Here is a 14877-nt window from a genome sequence, read left to right as displayed (position 1 = left end):
CATATGTAAGTGAGGCTGCATGACAGGATTTCTTGTGTGATAACCATGACAAAATGACATTCTAAAAATTTTAGGGTTTCACATCCCAGGTAAATGGGAACATAAATGGTAATCATACCATGAAACTTACTGTCCTCTGTGTGTTATGCGTTTAATAATACAATCTAGTAATATTGAAAAGATACTTAAAAAAGAAAGCATATTGCAAATAGCATTTAATTTAACTATACCAAAATACAGTTACACACTGTCACTTCTTTCAAAAACAAATCTCTTCTAACATACAATAAAGAGTGATCAGCAGCAATTTGATAAGACTGAGATGTATACATAGCTACTTGAAAGTTTAGAAAGATAGTTCAGTAGCTTTTGGGGACTATGGCCTTCAAGCATAAATCATTGTTAAATATATTGCTTTTAACTTTTGTATAAGTTCTTAATTCTCTATTAACAGCAGGTATTGAAGTACTTCCATATAAGGGGGTGAAAGTCTTCAGTCCATTTTTTTACTTCTTTACCTTCTGTAACTATACTGAGAACTACACTGTACAATGATTTACAAATCAGATTTGTAAACATGTAACTAATGGTAAAGTAAGATTTAACACCAAACTAGAGAGAAAGAAAAAAAAAAGTAATAATTTTGTTGGAAACTAGCAGTTTCTGAAACACTTGTATCTATACGTGAAACTAAAGAGCGCCTATCAACTAAATCTGTAAAACCATTATTCATAGGTAGAACACATAATTCATAACAAAAAGGACAGTGATTCACTTCTTAATGCTCATTCTTCAGACTTCAAAGCTAGCTGATTCCACTTTAAAAAGCAGAGAACCAATGTTAACAAAGTTATTAGGAACTGATATAATGCCATATGGTGAAAAAACAAACAGATGGTATAGATATTATAGTTTGTCAAATATAAAGTTCTTTAGTGTGTCATTAATTGCTGATTTAACTACCCTTGGTTTGCTGTAATTTTGTTCTTTTGATTAACAACAGGTTTTAATTAGATTCTTAGATATACTAAAGTATATACTTTTTTTTTTTTCTAGACTAATAATTGTGTTCTTTAAGTTCCATGCACAGAGCATACAGTAAACATTTTGAAGGATTTTTTGCTTAAGTAGAATTAATATTAAGTAGCAACATGAAGAAAGTACCTGCAAAACTATGTGTGCTTGTTGAACTTGCATGTCTGTGCACAAACCGTTTGGGCAAACTAATCAATCGTGCATAAATGTTATGTTATGCAAGAAATTAATATTGTCTTGAGAACTGATGCAGCTTTGCAGATAATGAGGGCACAGGTGGTATTAAAACTTTATCTGTTATTCTTTAAAATGTCTCTTAAAGTGCTACTCTTTATAATGTTTTGTTTCCTATTTGAACAGTACAGCTAGCACTTGTTTTCATTCACTTATATAAATGTTACTGTGCGCACACCAAAAAACCCACAGTAATGATACATTTTTCAAAAATGGCACATGAATATCAATTATTCAGTACATTAATATGCTGCTATAAACAGGAAGTTTCCAGTTCTATGAGATGCATTTGATTTGACAGCATAAATCCTCATAATTTGTTCTCACAGGGCATATGAGTGACAGAGTGTAACTGCCTGCCAAAAATGAAAGATTAACTCTCTTTAGGAGTTATCATATAATACCAGCTGGAACTGGCACAATATCATGTTAATGAAAGTGGAAGCTGGAATGATTCTGCAGTATTTCTGCAGAAGAAATACAAGACTTTGAGAAGGAAAACGGATGCATCACTTCTAAAATATAAGCAAATATGCTTATTATCAACATCTTTTAGACCTTAAGACTAGTTTCCAGGACAATGCTACTCTTGAGTTCCAGCTGATTTCTGAACATTTTGATTTCTCCAAGTGACTATGAGAAACCTGTAAGATTATACTATGTATATATATATATATATATATATATACACACAGATACACTATATATAATGACTAGATATATACTGTATATCCTGACTAGATTTAATTACAGATGGATTACTTTGTGGTAATGTGACAACGATTCTTTTGCTTTCACCTTTTATTTTAATATATTTTATCATTTTCCTTTGCTATCACCTTAGCAAAGTAGTAGTCACTAGGATGGATGGACCTGGTTATGAAATATGGCAAAAAATCAAAATATTTGCCCCACTGTGATTTACAAACAAAACATTTGGAAAAGAAGTTAGAATTCAGAGCTGAAAGGAAAGTATGGCTCTGTGCTATAAGCAAGCAGATAAATTAATATAAGCAGCAGCTGAAAAGTAACTGGTCACTTTCTGCATTTAGTGAAATATTAAAGGGCTTTCATCCTCTCAGACACTTGTTTTTTAGCTGGAATTTTTGAAGATCATACAAACCTGAAGTTCTGCTGGGGTGTTTTTAATTTGTCGCAAGATAATTCACCTTGTGCTCCAAATCATCAACCCACCAAGATGTCAACTAATAACTAATGAATTCTTTTTCTTGTATTAATTGCCTTTATAGTTTATCTACATTTCTTAAAATGGAATATCACATATTGGATTAGAATAAGGAAGCAGCCACAGAAACAAAAGACAGAATAACATGTCATGAAAGGCCTTTCTTACTCTACCTATTCAGGTCACTTCTACCACATATAGAATTCCTTTTTCCAAATAGGTTATCATCTCACATCAGAATTTTATCCTCTTGTACCATACTTTTACAAAAAGACAAACTGTAATATATACTTCCTTGATGATGTTTTTGATCCAGTATTTTTCCTAAAAATGCCAGTCTAGGATAACTTACAGTTTTATACTGTTAATGTATGTGAAGTGTTATTTGCTTAACTGATGAAGAAAACATTATTTTTCACTTGAATTAGGAAAGAATTCTAGTAGAACTACAATTTTCTCTTGCATACTGTACTTCATATGATAGGTACTTAATTTCTCTAGGGTGCAGGAATGCTTTAAACATTCAGTCTCCAATAAGATAATAATAATAGTAAATATATACCTTTTTATTTCTATTAAATCTGTTTCTGTAAAATACAAGACCATGTAAGATCATGTCTCATTTTAATGAGAGACACAAAATCACCTTGTCCTAGCCAAGACCAGTTGCATTCTATATCCTACCACCTCCAAAATAATTATAATAATGAGTAAAAAAAAAAAAAAAAAAAAGAAAAAAGAAAACCTCTCAGATAGTATTTTGTGTACAGACTCATAAACCTTTTTATACTCCATGAGATTAAACAGAAATTGTGATGGGATTTCTGGGAAAAAAAAAAAAAAAAAAAAAAAAAGAAAAAAAAAAACATTTATGGACTGTTGTACTGAAGTATTCTCAAATTGTAAAATGGGAGAGAGCAACAAGAACACCTAAAGACGTTTTCATACAGATCATTGCTGGTAGACATGTCACTGCATTTTTACGCTAGAATGTCCCAGCCTTTTCAATGAGTTTTTCACTATGACAGAAATTTGTTTTCCTATGATTTTTGCCAGGTATTCCTCAATCATTTTTAGCTCGTGATTCCTAACAATGATTAGGAAATGTGATATATCAGTATTGTGCAGAAAAAAATATATATATATTTTAAACCTCAGGAATGAAAACATTTTTTTCTACTTTATGGTTTGCTGTCACTAATACCTTCAACAAATAAAATAATTCATAGAATCACAGAATCATAGAATCATAAATGTTGGAAAAAACCTTCAAGATCATCTGATCCAACCATAACCCCCACCACCAATATCACCCACTAAACCATGTCCCTAGGCACCACATCCAACCTTTCCTTAAACACCCCCAGGGACAGTGACTCCACCACCTCCCTGGGAATTCTAGTGAGTGAAAATATTATACATATGAGGTTCAAATAAATTTCGTAGCATAGTGATGTCAAATGGCAACAGAAAAAAAAAAAAAAAAGTACCCTTCCATCCTTCCTGAGAACAATAAAAAATGTTCAAAAGATGACATGAGAATCTTTGAACAAGTATTTACTTCACACAGAATTACAGCTGAAGTGTGTTATTTGAAAGAAGAAAATTTCTGCAGTTGTTCGTTATTTCCTGTCCCAATAAATACTTAATATATATAGTTGTTATAACTTGACTGCTTACATTGATTTATCTGTAACTTTCTTCATGAGAGGAAGTTTAAACACTTCAGGATTGACACCCTACTTATTTATGCCATGGGATTCAGTATTCCCCTGTAGGGTAATACTTTGGAGCTAATTTGCAGCTAAGAGGATTACAAAGCCAATTTGCTTAAGCAGAGATAATTATCTACTTTATGAAACTATTTGCTAGTTGATAAATCTCTTCCTCTCATTTACGTTTCAGGAAATGAAACAGATAGATCTATTCACAGTTGGTCGATTAGCCTTTTTATTTTCATGCCTGCCGCTCCTGTTTTCTGCTTGCTTGTTTCTCAGTCTCTGTGAAGCATTTATGAATGCTGCCTTTCATAAGCCTGCTGGCAAGTTAGCAACAAGTTCTGCAACAAGTACAGTATTTTAAGAAAGCTCATCTAATCTGTAGAATGAAAAAGTGTTTTTGAAATAATTCTTTGTATTGGAGAAAACTAAAGGATTATTTATCATTTCATTTATCATTCACATTGTGATCACCCAATTAATAAGCAGGATACAAAATAATTTGGATTAATAGTAGAACAAGAAACAAACAGTATTATGTATTTCAGTTGGGCTCTGGAAATTTTAGAACACTTTTTTTCTTCATATACCATTTTGGTCATTTCATTTCACTGACTAAAGGCATTTTTGTAACAAAAAAGAATTTGTGAACTCATTAGGTAGTATCTTTTATTTGATAGACAAAAGCATGTTGTAAACCTCACTTTGATTAATATGGATATACGATCAGAATGTATGTCACAAATATTATGCTTTGCCTTATAAATACACTAGTAAGGGCAGCAATGACAGTGGCGTCAGTAGTTGCCAGGTACTGAGATGAATGAAAGGCTTGTGAGGTCACAGGGAGTGTCTGAGGGGGTTTCTGGGCCCCAACACCCTCAGGCCATGTGTACTGTGTGAGCTGTGTGTGGGGAAGCATCAGCTGGCAGGTGAGTAGTCAGCCGGCAGGTAACCAGTCAGGCAGGAGGGCTGGGTGAGAGCTGGGCAATGCTGGCTGAGTGTGGACAGTTCAGACCACATGAAGCCTCATAAAACCCACTCCTAGGGAGCACCAGCAACCAGGGCTACGAACACAGGTTGCTGCCTGCTCTGCTCACCTTCTCTGCTCCCTAGAAAGTTTGGGCTGCAGCCCTGGCAGCATCCTCGACGTGGAGCAATGTATTAAACACTGTTGTCAGCCACGTGGCAGCTAGTAGGTGCAGACATGGCAACCACCTGGCAGAATGCCCTGCACTCTGCTTCTCTTCCTGTGGCATCTGTGGTGAAGGACACCGAGGAGTGGAAGCTCCAATAGAGCTGTAAGAGGAGCGCCCATTTGCTCACTCAGCTTCCACTACAGAATAGGTATAAGACTCTGGGTGTGGTAGATAAGGAATGAAAGGGTAGAAAAGGTGATGCCAGGCTTGGAGCTAGGTATCGATCTTCTGACTCTTCCTGTTTCTCCTCTCATCATTCCCTGCAACTGAATGGATAAAGGATAACACTACTTGTTTTCCTGATCCTTTAACCTGTTGTCCCAACATGCTGAAGTCTCTCTTGATTGCCCTTGGACTTCTGATTGAAACTTCACCTCTGCCTACTTGAAAAATTACTAATGGGTAATAATCTGAGGGTTGCACAAGGGAAATAAGCTTTTTCTTCACATCTCTTAACACAGTTCCCAGGGAGGCAGCAGACTTCCCCATGAAGTGGGCCTTCTGTTCCCTTCAGAAAGGAGTCTCCTATGACAGCTACCCATCTTTTTTTTTTTCTTTTTTTTTTTTTTTTTTCCTTGGTGGCAGCTGTTTTGATGCAGGCCATGGGCTGACTTGACCTTGGTGACACCTCTAAGCCAGATGAACTGTATTCCTTAATTTTGTTTGGTTCCACTTGCAGAGCTTCATACCTATTGCTCATGGACACCTGGAAAGGTCAGGTAGTCACTGAGGAGATGCTCCTGCTGTACTGGGCAGCAGGAGCACCATTGCTTCCTATCCATCAGGTCACTGAGTGCAGCCAGGTGGAGAGAGGACAGGGAATCCTCCATACTGTGTGTCCTTTCTGCCTGTTGGGCTTACCTCAGGGAAGGTAGGGAGCAATTCCAGTAGTCTGTGTCCATCTCCAATTCGCTGATAGTCCCCAGCCTACTCACCTCCTCCTGGAGTTGTGTCACTGAGCAAAGGAGTGCCATCCCCTAGGCACACTTCCTGCAGGTGTGCTCACTATTATCAACTTGTGCTGGCATATGAGTAGGGCACACTGTATAGCCTGGCACTTGGGTAGCAGCACGTTCCCCCTGGAGCTCTGTCTAAGAAGTTGCAGTGGGTGCTGAGCTCAGAAAGACTGTAGCCTTCTGCTGGGTGGATACCATTGCTCCCTGGTTGAGCCGACCAGGCTTCAGCGCCCTCCCTTGATGAACTGCTGGTGCCATGCCGATGGGATCACCATGCTCCTAGGGCTCGTGTTCCCTGGGGGGCTACCTTGGTATGTGTGTGGGGTGCGGCCGCTCTCGGCTCTGCCCGAGCCTCTCCGGCCACTCTCACAAGAGCTGCTGGCTCCTGGCAGCTCCCTCCAGCTTCCTCTGTGCAAGAACCCCCCCTGCATGCCACGATCCTCCACTCTGCTGCAGAACACATCTGCCCTGGAGCTGATCACCTCAGTGATGAGGTGGTTAATGAAGAACAGGTACATGCAACACTGACTGATGAACTGGCTCAACGGTGGAGCTCAATGGGTTACAGCGAATGGGACTACATCTGGCTGTTGGACAGTCACTAGCAGTGATCCCAAGGGCTCAATTCTGGGGCTAGTTCTGTTCAATATTTTAACCAATGATCTGGATGCAGGAGTGGAATGCAACCTCAGCAAGCTAAACTGGGAGGTGCTATAGGCTCCCTGGAGGGATGAGAGGCCTTGCAGAGGGACCTAGATATACTGAAGCATTGAAAAACCAGTGTCATGAAATTCAACAAAGGTAAATGCTAGGTGCTGCACCTGTGATGGAGTAATGCCAGACACAAGTACAGACAGAGAGCTACTGAGCAGCTCAGAAGAAAGGGATCTGGGTGTGCTGGTCGACAGCAGGCTCAGCAGGAGTCAGCAGCGTGCCCTGTCAGCCAAGAGGACAAACTGAATTGTAGAGTGCATTTAATGGAATAGCCAGCCAGCTAGAGATGATTCTCTGGCAGTATTTAGCATTGGTGTGGCCTCACCATGAATACTGTGTGCAGTTCTGGGCTCCACAATATAAAAAGGATGTTAAGATACTTGAACACATCCAGAGGAGGGCAACAAAGCTGGTAAAAGGGCTGGAAGGTATCTCCTCAGAGTAAAGACTGAGGTCACTTATTTTGTTTGGTTTGGAGAAATGGAAGCTAAGTGGTAGCCTTACTGTTTTCTACAGCCTCCTGAGGAGGGTAAATGGAGAGGGAGGTGCTGATCTCTTCTCCCTGGTAACCACTGATAGTACGCACAGGAATGGCACAAAGCTTTGCCGGGGAGATTCAGACTAGATATTAGGAAAATTTTCATTACGGTGAGAATGATCAAACACTGGAACAAGCTTCCTAGAGGGGTGGTTGATGCCCCACACCTGTCAGTGTTCAAGAGGCATTTGGACAATGCCCTCCAACTGAACTATTCTAATTTCTCATAATAATTTCTAAAACACTTTCACTTACATTTAGCACATTTTTGAAAAATCCACCTTTGCCTCAGTTCTGCCTGAAATGCAGTAATGTAGCTGGACCTCTTAAATGTGGTGCTGAGTAAGAATGTATGTGTATAAATGTACACACACACCCATATATGCAGATATGCATCATAGATAAGAAGGTATGGAAGTTGTCTTAACAGGTAACAGGTCAGCATCTATTTTCATATGACAACTATATGTATTCCCAGAAGATATTTGTCTAATCTTTATTTCCAGGAGAAGAGCTTTTAGATCCTTCTTATGCACTCCAGTCTTTCATTAGCCTTTCAAGTAGAATATTTATTACTAATTCAAATGTGAACCCTTGTGCTGTACTTAAACAACTTTTTTTCAATAGGCTTTTCTCCATAGAGAGCAGGTTAATTAATTCTTCTTTTCCATGGCTTATTGTATACTTCAAGAATACCTTCTCATCTTTAAACTTACCAACAGCAGTTCAGTCAGTCCTTTCTTGTGGGTTACGTTTATAGACTTCTAACCTTTTTCATCATTTTCCCAACTGGTCCATGTCTTCCTTAAAATACAGTTTCTAAGAATTGACTCTATTTTAGAATGGGCTTTCCCAGCACTCAGTTGACAGGAGGCATTTTTCAGATTTTCACACATTTCTCTAACTATCACTCTGGGTATATCATCCACTTTCACTTGTCTTTTCATAACAGTAGGATATTTTTGCTCGGGTTACATTTCCATGTCACTGTAACCTCTAAAGTGTTACTTTCTAATGACTTGCTACTTATACTGTATTTATTAACTGACTATACCTGCTTTTGTCTTTTATCCTATACTTGTCTCTACTGAATTGTACCCTACTTCAAAGTCATTTTTTCAGTTTCTCATTTTCAATTCCAATTGTGTTTGTTAATATATTCACAGTCCCTCCCAGCTCTGTGTTAAATGGAGATTTAATAAGTATACTGTATTCTGCCGTCCAAGGAGTTAATGACAATACTTAATGAAACCTGACCTAGGCAAACCTCTGTAAACCCCCTCTCAGTTATTCTTTCCTTTTGACAGTAAAAATCAGATAAGTCTAGGTTGGAAAGGACCTCTGGAGATCATCTGATCTCCTATTCTAAGCAGGGAGTTAGATTAGATAAACCATGGTTGTCTCAAAACAAATCTAAACTAGATACAGTGAGGGAGATTCTACCACTTCGATCAGTAACCTGTTCCTGTGTTCCTGTGTTCTTAAGGGAACTTCCCCTAATGAAACTTGTGCTTGCTACCTCTTATTCTGTTTCCATGCGTCATCTTTTCCATAACTGTGTTTAGGTACCAGAGGACTGTGATTAGATTCTGCCTTGAGTATTCTATCCCTAGGTTGACCAAACCCAGTTCATTTAATCATTCTTCATCTGTGAAGTTCTCCAGTGCTTAATCTTGGTGCGTTTTCACTGGACCCTTTCCAATTTCTCAATCTCTTTTAACCATAAGTGGACAGTTATTGTAGATGTGGCCTAACAAGTACCAATGAGTGTTATACACTCCTGTAATTGTTTTTTCCTCTCACACCTTTTTATATTCCCTCACATTATAATTCCAAAAAAAATCTCACCTAATTGTTTTATCCATGTGATGTTTAATTGAAAATAAATAAAAATTTGAGGCACTTGAAGGACACCTCTTTTTGCAGCCTTCTCCAACAGAAATTTCTTCAAAAATGAACTGTGTAAACATAGATGTTTTGTAATGCCTCTTTTTTTTTTTTTTTTTTTTTTTTTTTGTCTTCTTCACAAGTAAAACATTTTCATCTTTTAGGCACTTTTTCTTTTTTCTCTTTTCTTTATGTCTTCTACTTGCACATTAAAATCATAGGTATAGATCACATGAACAAAGAGTCCTGCATTCTCTTTCAGCAACAAAACCAAAAACAATCAAATAAACTGTACTGCAGTACAGATAAATTTTATTTTTCTTAGACAAGGAATGAAGGATAAAGTGTGTTCTTAAATCTTCACTGATAAAAGGTACTTCCTGATTATCTATGATTTTGAATTTGATAAATGAAACTGCAGTGCATATTATGTGGGAAAATTTATTAATTCAGAACTAACATAACTGAAATACCATCAGCAAGCTAAACGTGCTACTGTTTACATTGGCAGTGAAATTAAACTCTTCAAGCATACTTTCATTTAAAATTGACTCACCAAAAATCACTGTCTTCAAGAGCTTAAATATGGATGTGATTGTTGCCCTTGGATATTCCTGCTGTTATGCACTACAGATTTCTGAAGTTAAGGAAATCAACACCATACTGCTAAAGAATTTCAAATAAAAGCTTACATTCAAGCATCTTAAATATCATGCAGTGTCTTAAGTAATGGAGTACAATATGTAAAAATGTTTCCGTTCTTAATTGGAGTTCTAAGTAGTTGTGAATAGATATAATAGCTACTTTCAGTGAAACTTCAGGAAGATTGCTCAAAATCTCCATATTTTGGATTTACTTTAAAGCAAAGTAACCAAAGACTCATTACTGTTAGTTTCTGATTTGTATGCTGTGAGTAACTAGCTTAAACAAGAGTGGAGAAAACTCTCTTGTCGAGGTGATCGGCTCCGGGGCAGACGCGTTCTGCAGCGGAGCAGGGGATCGGGACAGGCAGAGCTTTTTTCCCGGCATCGAGGCCACTCGAGGGAGCCGCCAGAACCCGGCAGCCCTCGCGAGAGAGGCTGACGAGGCGTAGGCGGAGCCAGCAGCGCCCCCTCCCCGGCCGTTCAAAAGCAGCCCCTACGGAGCTCGAGCGACCCGGAGCTCGGCGACCAGGGTGGGCAAACAGGGTGTGGCGCGTCAGAAGGGCGGGGCGCGGCAGTTCGCGCAGCAGTTCGCGCAGGCAGGGCGAGCAGGGAGAGCAGAACGTTCCCCCCGCCCGCCCATATGAACAACTCCTCTAACGGCTGTCGACCGCTGACTGGGCTGCAATGGTCTACACCAGGCAGACTGCTCTCTCTAGAAAGTCTGTAACCACCCAGACTGACTGCCTGCTCAACAATGCAGCAGTTCAGGTCTCTGGGTGCAGGGAGTGCCTGAGCCTGTTGCTGCCATCTGAGGGAGGCAGAGGGACTGTGTGTGTGAGGTGCGACCAGGTGGATGACCTGGTCCGCCTGGTGTCAGAGCTCAGGGAGGAGGTGGATAGGTTGAGGGCTATCAGGGAGTGTGAGCGGGAGATAGACTGGTGGAGCGACTCCCTGCAGGGCCTGAAGGAGAGGTACCAGGGTGAGACACCCCAAATGGGGGTGGACCCCCTGCCCTGTCGCTGTCGGGCAGAGGGAGGGGACCTAGGAGTTGAGGAGGAATGGAGACAGGTCCCTGCTCGACCTCGCAGGTGATGCCCCCGCCTCTACTGCCCCCACCTTCCCAGATGCACATACACAACAGGTTTGAGGCCCTGGAGCTTGAGAGACTGGTGGGTGAAGATGAGGCAGAAAACCTACCCAGGAGGATACCTAGGGCGAGGAGGTCGACTCCGCGCCTCAAGACTGCCTCCACCAAGAAAGACAGAAGGGTAACTGTTGTAGGCGACTCCCTTCTCAGGGGGACAGAGGGCCCTATTTGTCGGCCTGACCCTACCCATAGGGAAGTCTGCTGCCTCCCTGGGGCCAGGGTCAGGGATGTTGCCAGAAAGCTTCCCAACCTGGTTCGCCCCTCTGACTACTATCCTCTTTTGATAGTCCAGGCTGGCAGTGATAATATTGAAGAGAGAAGCCTGAGGGCTATCAAACGGGACTTTAGGGGACTGGGACGGTTAGTGGATGGAGCGGGAGTACAGGTGGTGTTTTCGTCCATCCCTGCAGTGGCAGGGAGGGGTACAGAGTGGACACGGAAAAGCCCACCTGATTAACACGTGGCTCAGAGGCTGGTGCCAACATAGAAACTTTTTTTTTTGACCATGGAGTGCTTTACTTGGCACCCGGCGTGATGGCCGCAGACGGGTCCCTGTCACTAAGGGGAAAACGGATCCTAGCCCAGGAGCTGGCAGGGCTCATTGAGAGGGCTTTAAACTAGGTAAGAAGAAGACGGGGCTGAAATAAGGCTTGTTGGAGCTGTGCCAGGGGGAACAATGGCAAGGCCGGGGGAGAAGGCAACGGCCCAACTGAAGTGCATCTACACTAATGCACACAGCATGGGTAACAAACAAGAGGAACTGGAAGCCATCGTGCAGCAGGCAGGCTATGACTTGGTTGCCATCACGGAAACGTGGTGGGACCACTCTCATGACTGGAGTGCTGCAATGCCTGGCTATAGGCTCTTCAGAAGGGACAGGCAGCACAGAAGGGGTGGTGGTGTGGCTCTCTGTATTAGAGAGTGTTTTGATGTTGTGGAACTTGAGGCTGGGAATGATAAGGTTGAGTCTCTTTGGGTTAGGATCAGCGGGAAGGCCAACAAGGCAACCATCCTGGTGGGGGTCTGTTATAGACAGCCAAACCAGGATGAGGAGATGGATGAGGAGTTCTACAGGCAGCTGGCAGAAGCCGCGAAATCATCAGCGCTTGTTCTCGTGGGGGACTTCAACTTCCCAGACATATCCTGGAAGCACAACACAGCCCAGAGAAAGCAGTCTAAGAGGTTTCTGGAGAGCATGGAAGATAGCTTCCTGATGCAGCTGGTTAGAGAGCCTACCAGGGGAGGTGCCCCGCTAGACCTTCTGTTCACAAACAGTGACGGACTGGTGGGAGATGTGGTGGTCGGGAGCTGTCTTGGGCAGAGTGACCACGAAATGGTAGAATTCTCTATTCTTGGCAAAGCCAGGAAGGGGACCAGTAAAACCGCTGTCTTGGACTTCCGGAGGGCTGACTTTGAGCTGTTCAGGACAGTGGTTGGCTGAATCCCTTGGGAGGTGGTTCTGAAGGACAAAGGAGTCCAGGAAGGGTGGGCACTCTTCAAGAAGGAAAATTTTAATGGCTCAGGAGCGGTCTGTCCCCACGTGCCCAAAGACAAGCCGGCGCGGAAGAAGACCGGCCTGGCTGAAGAGAGAGTTGTGGTTTGAGCTTAGGAGAAAAAAGAGGGTTTATAATCTTTGGAAAAAAGGGCGGACCACTCAGGAGGACTATAAGGATGTTGCGAGGCTGTGCAGGGACAAAATTAGAAGGGCCAAAGCTCATCTGGAGCTCAATCTGGCTACTGTCGTTAAAGATAACAAAAAATGTTTTTACAAATACATCAACACCAAAAGGAGGACTAAGGAGAATCTCCATCCTTTACTGGATGCGGGGGGAACTTAGTTACAAGGGATGAGGAAAAAGCTGAGGTGCTTAATGCCTTCTTTGCCTCAGTCTTTAGCGGCAAAACCAGTTGTTCTCTGGATACCCGGTACCCTGAGCTGGTGGAAGGGGATGGGGAGCAGGATGTGGCCCTCACTATCCACTAGGAAATGGTTGGCGACCTGCTACAGCACTTGGATGTACGCAAGTCGATGGGGCCGGATGGGATCCACCCGAGGGTACTGAGAAAACTGACGGAGGAGCTGGCCAAGCCGCTTTCCATCATTTATTGGCAGTCCTGGCTATCAGGAGAGGTCCCAGTCGACTGGCGGCTAGCAAATGTGACGCCCATCTACAAGAAGGGCCGGAGGATAGACCCGGGGAACTACAGGCCTGTTAGCTTGACCTCAGTGACAGGGAAGCTCATGGAGCAGATTATCTTGAATGTCATCACGCGGCACTTGAAGGGCAACCAGGCGATCAGGCCCAGTCAGCATGGGTTTATGAAAGGTAGGTCCTGCTTGACGAACCTGATCTCCTTCTATGACCAAGTGACGCGCCTGGTGGATGAGGGGAAGGCTGTGGATGTGATCTACCTTGACTTCAGTAAGGCTTTTGACACCATTTCCCACAACATTCTCCTCAAGAAACTGGCTGCTCTTGGCTTGGACTGGTGTACTTTGTTGGGTTAAAAACTGGCTGGATAGCCGGTCCCAAAGAGTTGTGGTGAATGGAGTCAAATCCAGTTGGAGGCCGGTCACTAGTGAAGTCCCCCAGGGCTCAGTACTGGGGCCAGTCCTCTTCAATATCTTTATTGATGATCTGGATGAGGGGATCGAGTGCACCCTCAGTAAGTTTGCAGACAACACCAAGTTAGGTGCGTGTGGGTCTGCTCGAGGGTAGAAAGGCTCTGCAGGAGGATATGAATAGGCTGGACCGATGGGCTGAGGTCAACTGTATGAAGTTGGACAAGGCCAAGTGCCGGGTCCTGCACCTGGGGCGCAACAACCCTGAGCAGCACGACAGGCTGAGAGATGAGTGGTTGGAAAGCTGCCTGGCCGAGAAGGACCTGGGAATACTGGTTGATAGTTGGCTGAATATGAGCCAGCAGTGTGCTCAGGTGGCTGAGAAGGCCAACAGCATCCTGGCTTGTATAAGAAGCAGCGTGGCCAGCAGGTCTAGGGAAGTGATTGTCCCCCTGTACTCGGCTCTGGTGAGGCCGCACCTCAAGTACTGTGTTCAGTTTTGGGCCCCTCGCTACAAGAAGGACATGGAGGTGCTCGAGAGAGTCCAGAGAAGGGCGACGAGGCTGGTGAGGGGTCTGGAGGACAAGTCTTATGAGGAGCGGCTGAGGGAGCTGGGATTGTTCAGCCTGGAGAAGAGGAGGCTCAGGGGCGACCTTATCGCTCACTATAGGTACCTTAAAGGAGGCTGTAGTGAGGTAGGGGTTGGTCTATTCTCCCACGTGCCTGGTGACAGGACAAGGGGGAATGGGCTCAAGTTGTGCCAGGTGAGGTTTAGGTTGGATATTAGGAAGAACTTCTTTACTGAAAGGGTTGTTAGGCATTGGAACAGGCTGCCCAGGGAAGTGGTTGAGTCACCATCCCTGGAGGTCTTTAAGAGACGTTTAGATGTTGAGCTTAGTGATATGGTTTAGTGGAGGACTTGTTAGTGTTAGGTCAGAGGTTGGACTGAGTGATCTTGGAGGTCTCTTCCAACCTAGACGATTCTGTGATTCTGTGATTCTATCTGAAACAAATCTGTCTGCTGCTTCCTAAATATTGACAGAAATGACATACCTC

The 14877-nt window shown here is 42.7% G+C and overlaps 1 protein-coding gene across 5 annotated transcripts in view; it reads left to right on the top strand.

Annotated features, from left to right (window-relative positions):
• The window catches only part of CSMD3 (CUB and Sushi multiple domains 3), a 710416-nt gene that overhangs the window by 300509 nt on the left and 395030 nt on the right, over positions 1–14877 (top strand). The gene's annotated exons all lie outside the window — the stretch shown is intronic.

Source organism: Cygnus olor, chromosome 2 (assembly GCF_009769625.2).
Source record: "Cygnus olor isolate bCygOlo1 chromosome 2, bCygOlo1.pri.v2, whole genome shotgun sequence".
In the NCBI taxonomy this organism is placed as follows: Eukaryota; Metazoa; Chordata; class Aves; order Anseriformes; family Anatidae; genus Cygnus; species Cygnus olor.
The sequence above is the reverse complement of the archived record's forward strand: the minus strand, read 5'-3'. Positions and strand labels throughout refer to the sequence as shown.